At 38.8% G+C, this 14315-nt stretch overlaps 1 protein-coding gene across 1 annotated transcript in view; it reads right to left on the minus strand.

Annotated features, from left to right (window-relative positions):
* ELAPOR2 (endosome-lysosome associated apoptosis and autophagy regulator family member 2) overlaps positions 1-14315 on the minus strand; it is a 188037-nt gene that overhangs the window by 3388 nt on the left and 170334 nt on the right. The window lies entirely within an intron of this gene.

The raw sequence follows: 14315 nt of genomic DNA on the forward strand, positions 1-14315 counted from the left end.
TAAGTCAGACGGAAAAAGTCAAGAACCATAATTTTACTCATATGTGGGATATAAAACTGAAAGCAACAAATGAACAAACAATACAAACAAAAACTCAGACACAGACAACAGTGTGGTGGATACCAGAGGGAAAGGAGGTTGGGGGGTGTGGTTAGTAAAGGGTAAACAGGGTCAAATATATGGTGACTGAAAGAGAATTGGCTTTGGGTGGTAAACACACAGTGCAATATACAGATGATATATTACAGAATTATACACTTGAAACCTATACAATTTTATTAACTAAGTCACTCCAATAAATTGAATATAAATAGATTTTAAAATGTAGCCTACTTAAATAAATTATTTTTAATGGCAAAAAAGAAATAAGAGGTGCAATTTCTCCCAATGTTTTTACTTTTTAAGTTAGAAAAACCTTTCTCAAAGCTGCTGCAATGAGAAGGTGGGACTATTCTATCAAAAGGAACAAAGATGAAAAGAACTAGAATTATTTTTAAAACAAAGGAGATAGGAGGCAGACCGGCCCCAGGTGCGACTGGATGTGTTGTAAAGCAGAGAAGTAAAGTGAGTGAACAGCAGGAAGTTGACATTGAGTGTCTGTCAGGAATAAGAAAGTTGCTTTTGTGTTTTCTCTCATTTGAGTTGAGAATTCCGAGACTTCAGTCGAGGTTTGAGGCTACAGAGACAGGATTATAGAAAAAAATCACAGCGTGAACACCAACATACCTCCTGTCCCAGCCTTTGCTGTGATGACAAGTCCCTGAGAACACGGAGTGCAAATCTCAGCACTTCGACTCACTGGCTCTGTGAGACTTGCCTGAAGTCTCATGTTTACCAGACTTAATTTTTTTAATAACCATTGATAATTCAAATATTTACTAATCACCCACCATGTTATGTAGGAACAGGGCGAGACTTCAGGGGTTGAAATGTCTGCCTTCAAGGAGCACAAAAGACATTACAGGAAAGAGCTTTTGGGTATCGCTGTGAACTAGAAAGGAAATCTGAGGTTGTTGTGGCCTTTCCTTGAGGAGATTTGATTCTCATGTTCTCCGGAGAGGGAAGGTAGAGACCTGCTGATTATTTTCAAGGTAATATTTAAAGTAAACTTTGAAAATTCTTTATAAAATCATGTTAGCTTTACTGGGGCTTTAGTTGCTGTATCTTCTGTGTTTACAGGAGATTCTGCTCCTATCACTGATGTGTTGGGACATACATGTGTGTATAGTTAGCATTGCTAATTGACTGAGATGTCCTGATGGCAGGAATTGTATCTCATTTATTTTTAATTTTAAAACATGATCCAAGGCCTAGCACGTGGTAGACTGTCAGTGAACGGTTATGACAATGCGCGAAACATCACTTGTAGAAGGAAAAACACTGGATTGGAACTCGGAAGATGTGGTTTCTAATTCTTATCTAACTCTCTCAGACAAGTAAGTGAACCTCTCTAGGTCTCAGTTTGCTCATGAACTAAATAAAAATGCCATACAAAACATATTTTTAGAGTGCTAAACTCAAGAGTCTACTCAAAATTCAACTTCTCCCCATAGCTCCCCTTTACCTTGTCACTACACACCTTACTGTCCTCCGTGTTCCAGGAGGCCTACTCAGTGCTCTCGCTGTACCGGAGGGGTGTGTGTGTGTGTGTGTGTGTGTGTGGTGGTATGTTCTCCACAATAAACTAGGTCATCTCTGAGGTAAGACACTGTGTCTAATTTGACACACCACAAAGACCTAGTGGAGTGTCTTCACACAACGTCCTATAAATGACTGTGACATAAACAAGTAAAAGAAAAACATTTTTAAAATTTTAATTGCTAAGAAAACTCAAGAAAAGCAAATCTATAAATAAAACCCCACAAGTCCAATGCATTGGTAGGCAAACACCAATTAAGGCATGGCCTTTAGAACATGAATACGGATACATAAGATAAAGCAAAATTTATATGACACAGAAGTTAAGACAGTTAGAAACATTTTTGCTCCATGGAACCATGCATGCTATCAAAAGGAACAAAGAGGAAGAGAACTAGAATTATTTTTAAAACAAAGGAGATAGGAGGCAGACCAGCCCTAGGTGCAACTGGATGTATTCTATGGTAGAGAAGTAAAATTGCAAAATGAGGAAAATGAGAAAGCAAAAATTTTTCAATGGGACACACAATAGGACTTGTGCAATGATATTCATTATGTATTTATTCAGAGCTAAACAATGGAAACAGCATAAATCTGCATCAACAGGAGAACACATAAACAAATTTGGGCAAATCCATAAAACAGAATTCTACTTCAGAAGAGACAGGAATCTACTACACATGAACATAAGGTGGATGAATCCCAGAAATATTTTTCTGAAAGAAAACTTACACAGAAAATGACACTGTGTAATTACAATGATATGCAGTATAAAAGATGAAACTAATCTATAGTTTTAAAAGAACATTACAGTAGTTCCCTTGGGGGGATGAGGATGGGGACTGATTGCATGCAAAGGTCATGAGTGTATTTTCAATGGTGAAACTAATGTTCTATATCTTAATAGGATTTGGGATTGCACAGGTATATGTACTTCTTGAAATTCATCAAATTATGTACTTGTGATGCATGCATTTCATTCTAGGTAAACATTTTACCTTAAAAATAAAGATATTTAATTCTCTCATCAGTTATATGTATACTGAAGTGCTTAGGGGTAAAATGTATTGAAGTCAGCAACTTACTGTGAAATGCATAAAAAAAGATGTATTCAAAAGTAGAGGAATGGTGATATTAGAAATATATAATAAAGTAAATATGAATATTAGAAATATATAATACAGCAAATAAAAGAAAAAATTTAGGTGGTCGGTATATAGCTATGCCACTGTGTAATTTTCCCTCTTTTCCACAATATTTATATTTTTATTAAAATGACTTTAAGTTATTATATCAACTGAAATCTCTATTCAGAACAAAACATGGTACAATATACTAAAACTTCTAAAAGAGAAAAACATTATCCTACATCTTGTTTCCTGTGATTCTCCCTAAGAACCCTTTAAAGTTTTCAATTCCCTAGCTTTAAAATAACAGAGGAAGTACTGTCATATGAGGAAACACTTAAAAGTTTATGTGATACTTAATTCACACTCTCCCCTAAATAGTTCCCACTTATTCGTTCAGATTCAGTTTAGATGTCACTTTCTCTTAAAAATCTTCCCTGGCGCCTGAATGCTTCTGTCAGTCTAAGACAGCGCCCTTGCAAATAGGAAACTATGAGATCAGACTAGGTGAGAAGTCTAAGTAAACTGGTGATGGGAGGTAAGTCTCAATGGGTCTTCTGTTTCTGCCTGTGTTGTGAGGAAGGCACTGATTGTCCTTTTTCCTAGATAATCATCTCAAAGATGTTTATAGAACAAAAAGCCTTGGATGGTACAGATAATGTCTTCTACCAGAACAAAGGAAAGGTTTGCTTACAGTCCTGAAAGTTAAATATAGGGTCTCCCCCTGTGAAGCAAATGGCAGGCATGCTTACTAGCTCTTATAAAAGATTCAGGTTTTTCAAGCTAAGGGTCCCTCTTCTATCCTGTAATCCACTGTGTGTACAAGAACCAAAGCAAACAAAGCCATTTGGTTACTGCTACTGCTCTGAGTAGGGACCCAGAGTATTTTGTCTCTGAAGACCCAGGAGACCCATACCTTCAAAAGTGTCCATGAAACTAGAGCAAGTTCATCTGTTGGCCATTAGTAAGTAGAATGGAACTTCATAACTTTCACAGTTCTTCAATGTTTTGCTGATGAGGGTGGGAATTGACAGAGAAGTGTCTTTCTGGAAGAGGGAGGATGACAGCCCCACACACTGGTTACCAGGATTTGAGGGAAGTCCATGAGAATTGGTAACAAACTTGTTGACCAAAATGTATGGTCAACAAGGTAATAAAACAGTCCTCTATTGGCTGGAAGTGAAGAAGAACTGGAAGGTGGCTGTAGGCTAAGTATGAAAAGCAGGCTTACAGAGTTCACAGTTCAGCTGCCTAAATTGTGACCTGGATGTTGTTAATTCTCCTGTGGGCTGGGGGACTTCCCCACCAAACAGGCCATCAGTTTCAGGTGTGCCCCGTGAGAACCACTAGTACTCAAACCCTTATAGGAAAAGGTCTCACCCCCTCTTTGACAACGGTTACAGAGACAAACACCTACAATGAGCACTAAAACAAAAATGATGTCCACTTATGGGTAGAAGCGAGGTAAAGTTTTAGACTTTTTAGCTGCTTCCCTCTGGTAGTTATAGTGGCAGGACTCATAGGTAAGAAGGGCAACAGCTGGGCTATCTCAAGGCTCAATATCTCTTGATATCTACCACGCCAATGTTGGATGCATTCAAAGATGACAATGAAAGGCCTCGGGTAAAAATGAGAAAGAAAAGACCTCAGAGATTTTAGAGTGGGTCCCAACTGCAATAGCAGAGATTTTGCTTTCTCTGGGAAATTTCCCTGAGACTAATTCCCACAGGAAAACTTAATGTGGCAATGGCTAGTATTTGACCTCTTACTGCCTCACACTGGGTTTACAAGGTGGAAGGTCACTGGAGAATGAGAAACTGACCTAAGGGAATCTTGATAGATAAGTATGATCAGCCCTGCCCTGGAAATTTTCCCTGCTCTTTATTTTAAAACCAGGCATTAACTGAGATGTTATGACACTGAAACCAGAAATAAGGTAGATTCCTTAAATAAAAGAAGACTACAATATGCGAGTCAAGCCCAAATCAACAAAAAGACATGCAAATTCAACAAATGGGGTTTAAGTAAGGTTTGCAGTGGGGAAGTACAACCTAGTGCAACCTAGTGTGACATAACGTGACCTAGTGTGAGGGGTTCTACATGCCCATTCAAGATGCTGTTGGTGCTGCTTCTACATCTGAATACATAGTAGGAATTGGTGATGTATGTTTGTATTTCCCTATCTCATAAAAGCCAGAGGAGACCCCCTTGATCAAGAGCAACCACATGTACAGAAGGGTTAGTAGGGTACCCCAGGGATCCTAACTCCTCTGCCATTTGAAACAAATGTGCGACTCAGGATTATACAGCCGGGCATTCCATGAGGTGGACAAATACCACTTGTGATGCCCCAAATTGTCACTACATAAATGATGTCTTGTTGGTGTCAAGTCAGAAGCCTATCTCAACAGTCTTGCCTGTGTTCTCAGACTTCTGCCACAGAAATGCTGGTGGAGGCCCACAAAACCCAGGGACCTGCTAACTAACTTTCTTGAGACTATGTGGGCAGATCCACAGTGCTAAATCTAGCCAGCAGTCAAAGAAAAGCAAACAGCACCTCACTGGGCTCTTTGCAACTGGAGACAGTATGGCTTCACTTGAGTATTCTACTTGCTCTTTTTTATCAGCTAACCCACAAAGTGGTATCTTTTGAGCTGGGTCCAAACTAACAGGCTATGTTAGGAGCTGTCCAGCAAGTGGAGTCATGCCCTCTACCCTAGTGTCCTCATAACTCTAGTGACCATTTTGGGATGCAGTTCACTGTGATTAATGAGTGTTCCCATTACAGACTTTGGCAACAAGAATCAGCATTCACCCAGGGGCGTCCTTTGGGTTTCAGACATGTCACCTCTTTGACATGGCTACTCTTTAAAAAAACTGCTACTAGCTTATTAATGAGCTCCTGTCAAAACTGAATGCCATTTTCATGCATACCTTGTGACACTATAGCCCGACAGTCCCATTCATGGTGAGTCAACAGGTCAGAAGGGCACAGTAAGCTTCACTTGTCAAATCTAAGTGGTACACTGAGTGATACAGCTGGTCTGGCCCCTGCAGCATCTCAGTGCCATGAAACATGGCAGCATACCCTTTGGAGGAAACTTTATCCCCTATCTCACCGATCCAAACAAAGGCACTAGCTCCACGGACCCCTGAGTTTATTAATGTTCTACTATATGTCTGGGCCTGGCTCACTGATGGTTTGGTTGAGCTGAAACACAGTGGTGCCCACTGGCTGCTGTGGCTATCCAATCTCAGCACAGGTAAGAACAATTGAAAACATACACAGTTACTCAGCTCCACGGCAGAACCCAAAGCCATTCTTACAGCTACAGTCAATATATATCTTGATAAGACTTGTTATACTTTTACTGACTTAAGCTATTATAAGTCAGTAAACTGTTTGGTGTGACATTTGGGAAACTATACATCAGCATATTAGTCACCCTTCTTCAGGAGAGCAAACCCTGGAAATAAATCTTAAGTGTGGATCAAATCACCCAGATTGCTCCTGTGGATGCCCATCCTCTGAAAATACCAAACAGCATTAAGCATCTGATAGAAACCGCACCAGAGGGCCTGCCCCTAATGCTGCATGTATCCATCATTCTGCCCAACACAGCAATGCACCTGCCATTACAGACTGAGCACAAAGTACTTTTTTTTTTTTTCCAATGCAGAGGTTACCAGACTTGGGATTCATGTCAAAAGTTGACTAGTTTTTCTTGGTGAATGGATTACATCAGATCTTGGTCCACCTTTCAGGGTTATAGGGGTGCCTTACCACTAATGATAAATCTGCTTAATGTTTGTGGCTTTATAGGCCACTTGAAGTCTGACAGCAGTGTCCTTTTATGACAAAAGCTACCCAGTAGTGGGCTGAGAGAAAGAGTATTTGGTCGGCCTTCCATAGTTCTGACCACCCAAAGGTGTAAAGTGCTACTGAGCATTGGAATGGCCTCCTCAAAAATTGACTCAAAAAAGAATTTTGACTCCATCTGCCCCATCTCTTCCTAATCCACACATTTTAATAATAAGGCAGTTTGGTTATTAAATATAGCTGTTCCCAGAAAGGGATCATCTCCTCTTGGCTACTACATGAAAAGGAGAACTGGGGGAAAGATGCTGATTGATTCTATGTAAGATTATATACATTAGGTGAAAATCCAGGATTCTGCTCTGACCACTCCTGGGCATGATGTGTTCTTATTTACCCCAACGGCAAACCCCAGATGCATCTGGTGGTAGCCACTCCAGAAAGGAGCCTAGAAGACTCTAATATAACCCTGGTTTAGCCACTGTATTATCTTGTTGGACTGTCATGACCCTAGATCAAAAGGATAATGGCCAGTTGGTTGAATGCACTGCTCATCAAGTGCCCTGTGCTCACGTAGACAAAGATGGGGAGCACGCTGTGTGTCCATAAGTTTTTAAAAGTACCTTTGTCCCTTTTTCACCTAAATGTTCTAGAAGATAGGTCTAGATGCCAGTAGGGGATGGGTAGAAATAAGGTAAAGTTTTAGCTACTGAAATGGGACAAATTGACTTAGTGGCAGAAGGAGAACAACGATGCAGTCAGATAATGAGGTGCTTGGGGAAGGGGTACGTTAGGCCCTAAGAGGTATGAAGGATGTAGAGACATTAGCGATCATTTTTTTCAGAGGCACCTTTTCATGAAGCCAAATGTCTTAATTTTCCTCTCTTGAACTGTTGTAAGTGCCTTAAACTTAACGTGCTACTGGGTCTACCATACCCACCAGGTGCTCTACAACAATTTGCTTGCCATTCTCCTTAAACTTTACCATGGAGCCTATCAGAAACAGCAGGGGATGGCCCCAACCCAAGTGCCATCACTCAGTCATTCCATGAGGTGGACCAATACCAACCAGTTTGTGACATGAACAAACAGGAAAAGTTGGACCTACTACACTCAGGCAGTCTCTCCAAAGATGAGGTAGAGACACATTATTTAAGGTGAATTAGGAGCAATGGAAGCAACAAGGCTGCAGGCACTGTTAACCTGTATTGTCTAACTACATAGGTACTACTTGGTGTCCCAAACAATTGTAAATAATACTTTCTTTCCAGATGCACCATGTCTTGCTTCCCTCCTAAAAACAAGGTGGCTTGCACTTATGGCCTAGCAGTGGTCATACTTCAACTATTTATGGAAATATCCCCAATAGATTATATAGCTTTTAGACAACAGCAAGGATCTTCCAAAAATGAGACACTTCACTACTTGTTACATGTGCTCAACCTATGGGCAGTTAATTCAGTTAGAAAAGGTGGTACAAAATTTGTCTCTGACTTTAGCTAAAGTCATGAATGACACCACTTCAGCCTTTGCGAGCATCCAGGTTAATATCAACTCATCGTCTATACACTGTTATGGACAAAACAATTGTCCTATGTTTCCTCCTTGAGCACCAAGACAAAGTCTCTGCAACTACTAAAATCTCACCTGGACTGTCTTGTTAAATTGGCATCACCCTAGATAAAAAGGATAAGGACCTCCTGTTTGATGGCACTGCTCATCCAGTTCCCCTGCTGTGGTCCAAGCTGACCAAAGTGGGAAATATACTGGTTTCTGTAAATTTTTGAAAATTCCCTTCACCCTTTTCCTCCTCAATCTTATGGAGTAAAGCTCTCAGTGCCAGTGAAAATGTCTCAGGCTGAGTGGAAATGCCAATACTAGGACTAGAAGAAAAAGCCCCCTAGCTTTCTAAGGTAGACCCTGGTGGTTTATGGGCTTTGTTCAGATACTTGGGTCTGCATCCCTGGGGGTATGATTAAGCTTAATAATTCAAGCTGGCCACATCTTGCTGGTTGACGTCCTGTTAGTAGCAGCTTTCTTAAGTACTGTATGAAGCATATTGACCAGATTTGATTCCAGCTGCAGTCAGTTAGATTAATCACACTACTCAATGAGGTGCTATACTAATGGAAAAGTTCACCAGAAGCCAAGATGGTGTAGAAGTGAAATTTGAATACTGTTGGGAGACAATTCTCCATGGCTCTCTTGCATTTATGAATATCTTATGAGTGAAACACTGATTTCCCTTTGACTAGACAATCTTTTCAGGGATCTTTGTATAGAAAGCAGCTTTGGAAATTAAGGTACTGTCTCCTTCCAGACCAAAAGGCAAGCTTGCTTACAGTTTTGGAAATAGTGTCTCCCTGTGAAGCAAGAATAGGCACACTATCTATTTAGTACAGTAATGACAATATTGTGTCTCCCTTTGAGACAGAGGATAGGGATGTGCACCTTCCACCCTAAAAAAATTGAGTTCCCAAAGCTTAGGGTCCCTTTCCTGTATCGCATGCAACTGTGTGCGCAGGAGTCATCTGTTCCTGTTCACAGAGCCCGAGGGCAGAGGGGTGTTGGGAACTAGAATGCTGACATTCTAGTTGGCCCTCCTGCTGTGAGTGCTCAACTGTCCTTTGCCCCTGACTAGGAAGCTCATGTCTTCTGAAGTGTCCAGGAAACTGTGGCAGTTCACTTGTGGGCTTGAAAGTAGGGTGAAATGTCAGTTCTTGACAAGCACTGTGTGTTCATTATTCCATCGCAATGGGGTCCTTCCTAAACCACCATATTAAGGAAAGGAAAATTAAATAATCATTAAAAGGTGAGGATGGCTTATTCATTTTATTTTTAAATGATCCTCTATATTTATATGTTTACATTAAGTACAAGGAACTGCTTACTAAAATATTTTCAACAGATGTCATCTTTTGCCACTTATCCTTTCTTCTGAAAATCATTTCAAATGTAATTTCTTTCTTCTGTTTGATTTTATTTTTAATCCTGAGTAGGTAAACTGATCATTTCTCCTATTTCAAGTCACTGATGATGAATGTCAATAACGTGTATTTACAAATAACATGTAAGACTTCACAGTATCTTCTTGAATACAGTAATCATTTCAAAGCCAACAAATGCAATGGCATCTGAGAAGGTATGTTTAATACCTCAACAGTTCACATAACTTTTATTTTCTCTGCATGAGGCAATCTTGTTATAAATTTTTTAAAGTATTAACAAACATGAGATTAAAATTTTTCTTTTTACATATTATAATACATTATCTTTATAAAAATTAAAACATGACAAAAATATATTACTTTAGCCCTGACTGGTGTGGCTCAGTTGCTTAGGCATCATCCTGCAAAGCAAAAGGTCACCATTTTAATTCCCAATCAGGGCACATTGCCTAGGTTGTGGGTTTGTTTCACTGTCAGGGCACATACCAGAGGCAACCGATCAATGTATGCTTCTCTCCCTCTTTTTCCTTTTCTCCCCCTCTCTCTAAAAATAAATAAATAAAATCTTTTTTTAATGTATTATTTCATAAGTTTTGGGTTATTGTGAGATCATTTTCATTTGTTTCCAGAAACTTTTTGATTTCTTCCCTAATTTCATTCTTGACCCATTCATTGTTTAATAGCATACCATTCAGTCTCCATGATTTTGGGTGTTTTAGGTTTTTTCCTTTGGGGTTGGTTTCCAATTTCAGTCACTTGTGGTCAGAGAAAATGCTTGGTATGATTTCAATTTTCTTGAATTTGTTGAGGCTCGTTTTGTGTCCTATCATGTGGTCTATCTTTGAGGATATTCCAAGTGCATTTGAAAAGAATGTGTATTTAGCTTCTTTGGGATGAAGGGCTCTGTATATATCAGTTAAGTCCATTTCATCAAGGTTGTTGTTTAATGCCGCAATATCTTCGTTGATATTTTGTTTGGAAGATCAGTCCATTTTTGATAGTGGGGTGTTAAAATCCCCTACTATAATTGTGTTGCTGTCTATATCTTTCTTGAATTCCTCTAAGATTTTCTTTATATATTTGGGTGCGCCTATGTTGGGTGCATATATTTTTACGATGCTAATGTCTTCTTGGTGGATTCTTCCCTTGAGTATTATGAAGTGACCTTCTAGGTCTCTCTTTATGGCCCTTTTTTTGAAGTCTATTTTGTCTCACAACAACCCAAAACTTATGGGACACAGTGAAGGCAGTCCTGAGAGGGAAGTTTATAGCAATACAGGCCTACCTAAAGAAGATAGAAACATTTCAAACAACTTTACCCTACACCTGCAAGAACTTGAGGAACAACAAAGACAGCCCAGAGCAAGTAGAAGGAAGGAAATAACCAAGATCAGAGCAGAACTAAATGACATAGAGACTAAAAGCACAATGCTAAGGATCAATGAATCCAGGAGTTGGTTCTTTGAAAAGATAAACAAAATAGATAAGCCTTTAAGTAGGCTCATCAAGAAAAGAAGAGAGCAGACACAAATAAACACAATCAGAAATTAAAGACGAGAGATTACAACTGACACCACAGTAATAGAAAGGGTTGTTAGACATTACTATGAAGAACTGTATGCCAAGAAATTTGAAAACCTAGGGGAAATGGACAAATTTCTAGAAAAATATAATCTCCTGAAACTCAATGAAAAAGAAGTAGAAAACCTGAATAGACCAATAACAGCAAAAGAAATTGAAGCAGTAATCCAAAAACTCCCATCACACAAAAGCCCTGGACCAGATGGCTTCACAGAATTCTACAAAGCATTTAAGGAAGAGCTAACCCCTATTCTCCACAGACTATTCCAAAAAATCCAAAAGGATGGAAAACTCCTAAACTCCTTTTATGAAGCCAGCATCATCCTAATTCCAAAACCAACAAAGAAAGAAAACTTCAGGCCAATATCGCTGATAAACATAGACACTTAAATCCTCAAAAAAATATTGGCAAATCACATCCAACAGTATATCCAAAAGATCATACATCATGACCAAGTGGGATTCATCCCAGGGATGCAAGGATGGTTCAATATTCACAAATCAGTAAATGTAATACATCACATAAACAAAAGCAAAGACAAAAACCACATGATCATATCAATAGACTCGGAAAAAGCTTTTGATAAGGTACAACACCCATTTGATAAAAACACTCAGCAAAGTGGGAATAGAGGGAGCATTCCTCAATACAATAAAGGCCATATATGAAAGACCTACAGCCAACATCATACTCAATGGGTAAAAACTAAAATCTTTTCCATTAAGATCAGGGACAAGACAAAGATGTCCATTTTCACCACTTCTATTCAATATAGTACTGGAAGTTTTAGCCACAGCTAGCAGACAAGAAAAGGAAATAAAAGGCATCCAAAGTGGAAAAGAGGAAACAAAACTGTCATTGTTTGCAGATGACATGATAGTGTATATGGAAAATCCTATAGACTCTACTCAAAAACTGCTTGAACTAATAAATGAATTTGGTAAAACAGCGGGTTACAAAGTTAATATCCAGAAATCAAAGGCATTTTTATATACTAACAATAAATCAGCAGAAGCAGAAATCAAAAAAAAATATCATTCGATATAGTAAAAACAAAAATAAAATATCTGGGAATAAACCTAACCAAGGAGGTGAAAGACCTGTTTACAGAAAACTACACAACACTGAAGAAAGAAATCAAGGAAGACACAAACAAATGGAAACATATACCATGTTCATGGATTGGAAGAATTAACATCATCAAAATGTCCATATTACCCAAAGCAATTTACAGATTCAATGCAATACCTATTAAAGTACCAATGGCATATTTCACAGACATAGAACAAACACTTCAAAAATTTATATGGAACCATAAATGAGCCCAAATAGCAGTTTCTATTTTGAGAAAGAAGAACAAAGTAGGAGGGATCACAATACCTGATATCAAACTATATTACAAAGCCACTGTAATCAAAACAGCCTGGTACTGGCATAAAAACAGGCACATAGACCAATGGAACAGAACAGAAAGCCTGGAAATAAACCCAACTCTCTACAGTCACTTAATATTCAACAAAGGGGACAGTAACATAAAATGGACTAAAAATAGCCTCTTCAACAAATGGTGTTGGGAGAACTAGACAGTTACGTGCAAAAAAAATGAAACTTGAGCACCGACTTACACCATACACCAAAATAAATTCAAGGTGGATAAAAGACTTAAATATAAGCTGCGAAACCATTAAAATCCTACAGGAAAACATTGGCAAGAAAATCTCAGATATTTCACGCAGCAACTTTTTTACTGATATGTCTTTCCCCTAGAGCAAGGGACATAAAGGAAATAATAAACAAATGGAATCTCATCAAAATAAAAACCTTCTGCATGGCTAAAGAAAATAGTATTAAAATAAAAAGACAACCAACTGTATGGGAAAACATAGTTGCCAATGATACCTCAGACAAGGGTTTAATCTCCAAAATATACAAAGAACTTACATGACTCCACTCTAAGAAGACAAATAACCCAATTAAAAAATGCGTAAAGGACTTGAACAGACACTTCTCCAAGGAGGACATACAGAGGATCCAGAGACACATGAAAAGATGCTCAATATCACTAGCCATCAGAGAGATGCAAATTAAAACCACAATGAGATACCACTTTACACCAGTCAGGATGGCTATCATAAACAAAGCAACAAACAACAAATGTTGGAGAGGTTGTGGGGAAAAGGGGTCCTTAGTTCACTGTTGGTGGGAATGCAGACTGGTACAACCACTATGGAAAACAGTATGGAATTTTCTAAAAAAAAAACTAAAAATGGATATGCCTTTTTACCCAGCAATTCCACTGCTAGGATTATATCCCCAAACCCTGAAACACCAATCCAAAAGAACCTATGCATCCCAATGTTCATAGCAGCACAATTTACAACAGCCAAGAGCTGGAAGCAACCTAGGTGCCCATCAGTAAATGAATGGATAAAAAAATTATGGTACATATACACAATGGAATTCTATGCAGCAGAAAGAAAGAAGGAGCTCATACCCTTTGCAACAGCTTGGATGAAACTGGAAAGCATTATGCTGAGTGAAATAAGCCAGGCGGTGAAAGACGAATACCATATGATCTCACCATTAACAGGAAGCTAAATAACAAAATAAGCAAGCAAAATAAAAACAACACTGAAATTGAGAACAGGGGGGACAGCGACTGGAGGGGAGAGGGGAGGGAATTTCAGGGGAAAAAGGAAGGATTTACAGGAACTAGCATGAAGGACACATGGACAACTTCTAAGGGGGGTGGAAAGGGGAGGAAGGTAGGGGGCATGGGGGCGAGTTGGGAAGGGAGTAAAAGAAAGAATACTGTAGTTGAAAATAAAATAAAATAAAATGTATTATTTCAAAGAATGAAGATACCTGCTAGTTCAAAACTGCCAAAAAGCAGCAACTGTGAGTGGTTTGCTATGCAAACACTAACACAAATGTATATTTAATAGAAGTGTGATAGTCTATGTGCTGTTTTCACTTGGCCTTAGACCTACTGACACAGATATTTCTATCTTTAATAGCTGCAGAGTCACACAGTATTCCATTACTTTAATGTACAGAAATGCTTTACCTAACTCCACACTGAGGGTGTTTAAGGTCATTTCTGCTTGGCTAGCCATTAAAAACAATGCTGCTGTGAATAGTATGGTATTTACATCCTTATGAACATCTAAGAGTATTTCTGTTGGGTGAATGCTGATGGTGAT

Source organism: Artibeus jamaicensis, unplaced genomic scaffold, assembly GCF_021234435.1.
Source record: "Artibeus jamaicensis isolate MK-2021 breed Jamaican fruit bat unplaced genomic scaffold, CSHL_Jam_final contig_787, whole genome shotgun sequence".
In the NCBI taxonomy this organism is placed as follows: Eukaryota; Metazoa; Chordata; class Mammalia; order Chiroptera; family Phyllostomidae; genus Artibeus; species Artibeus jamaicensis.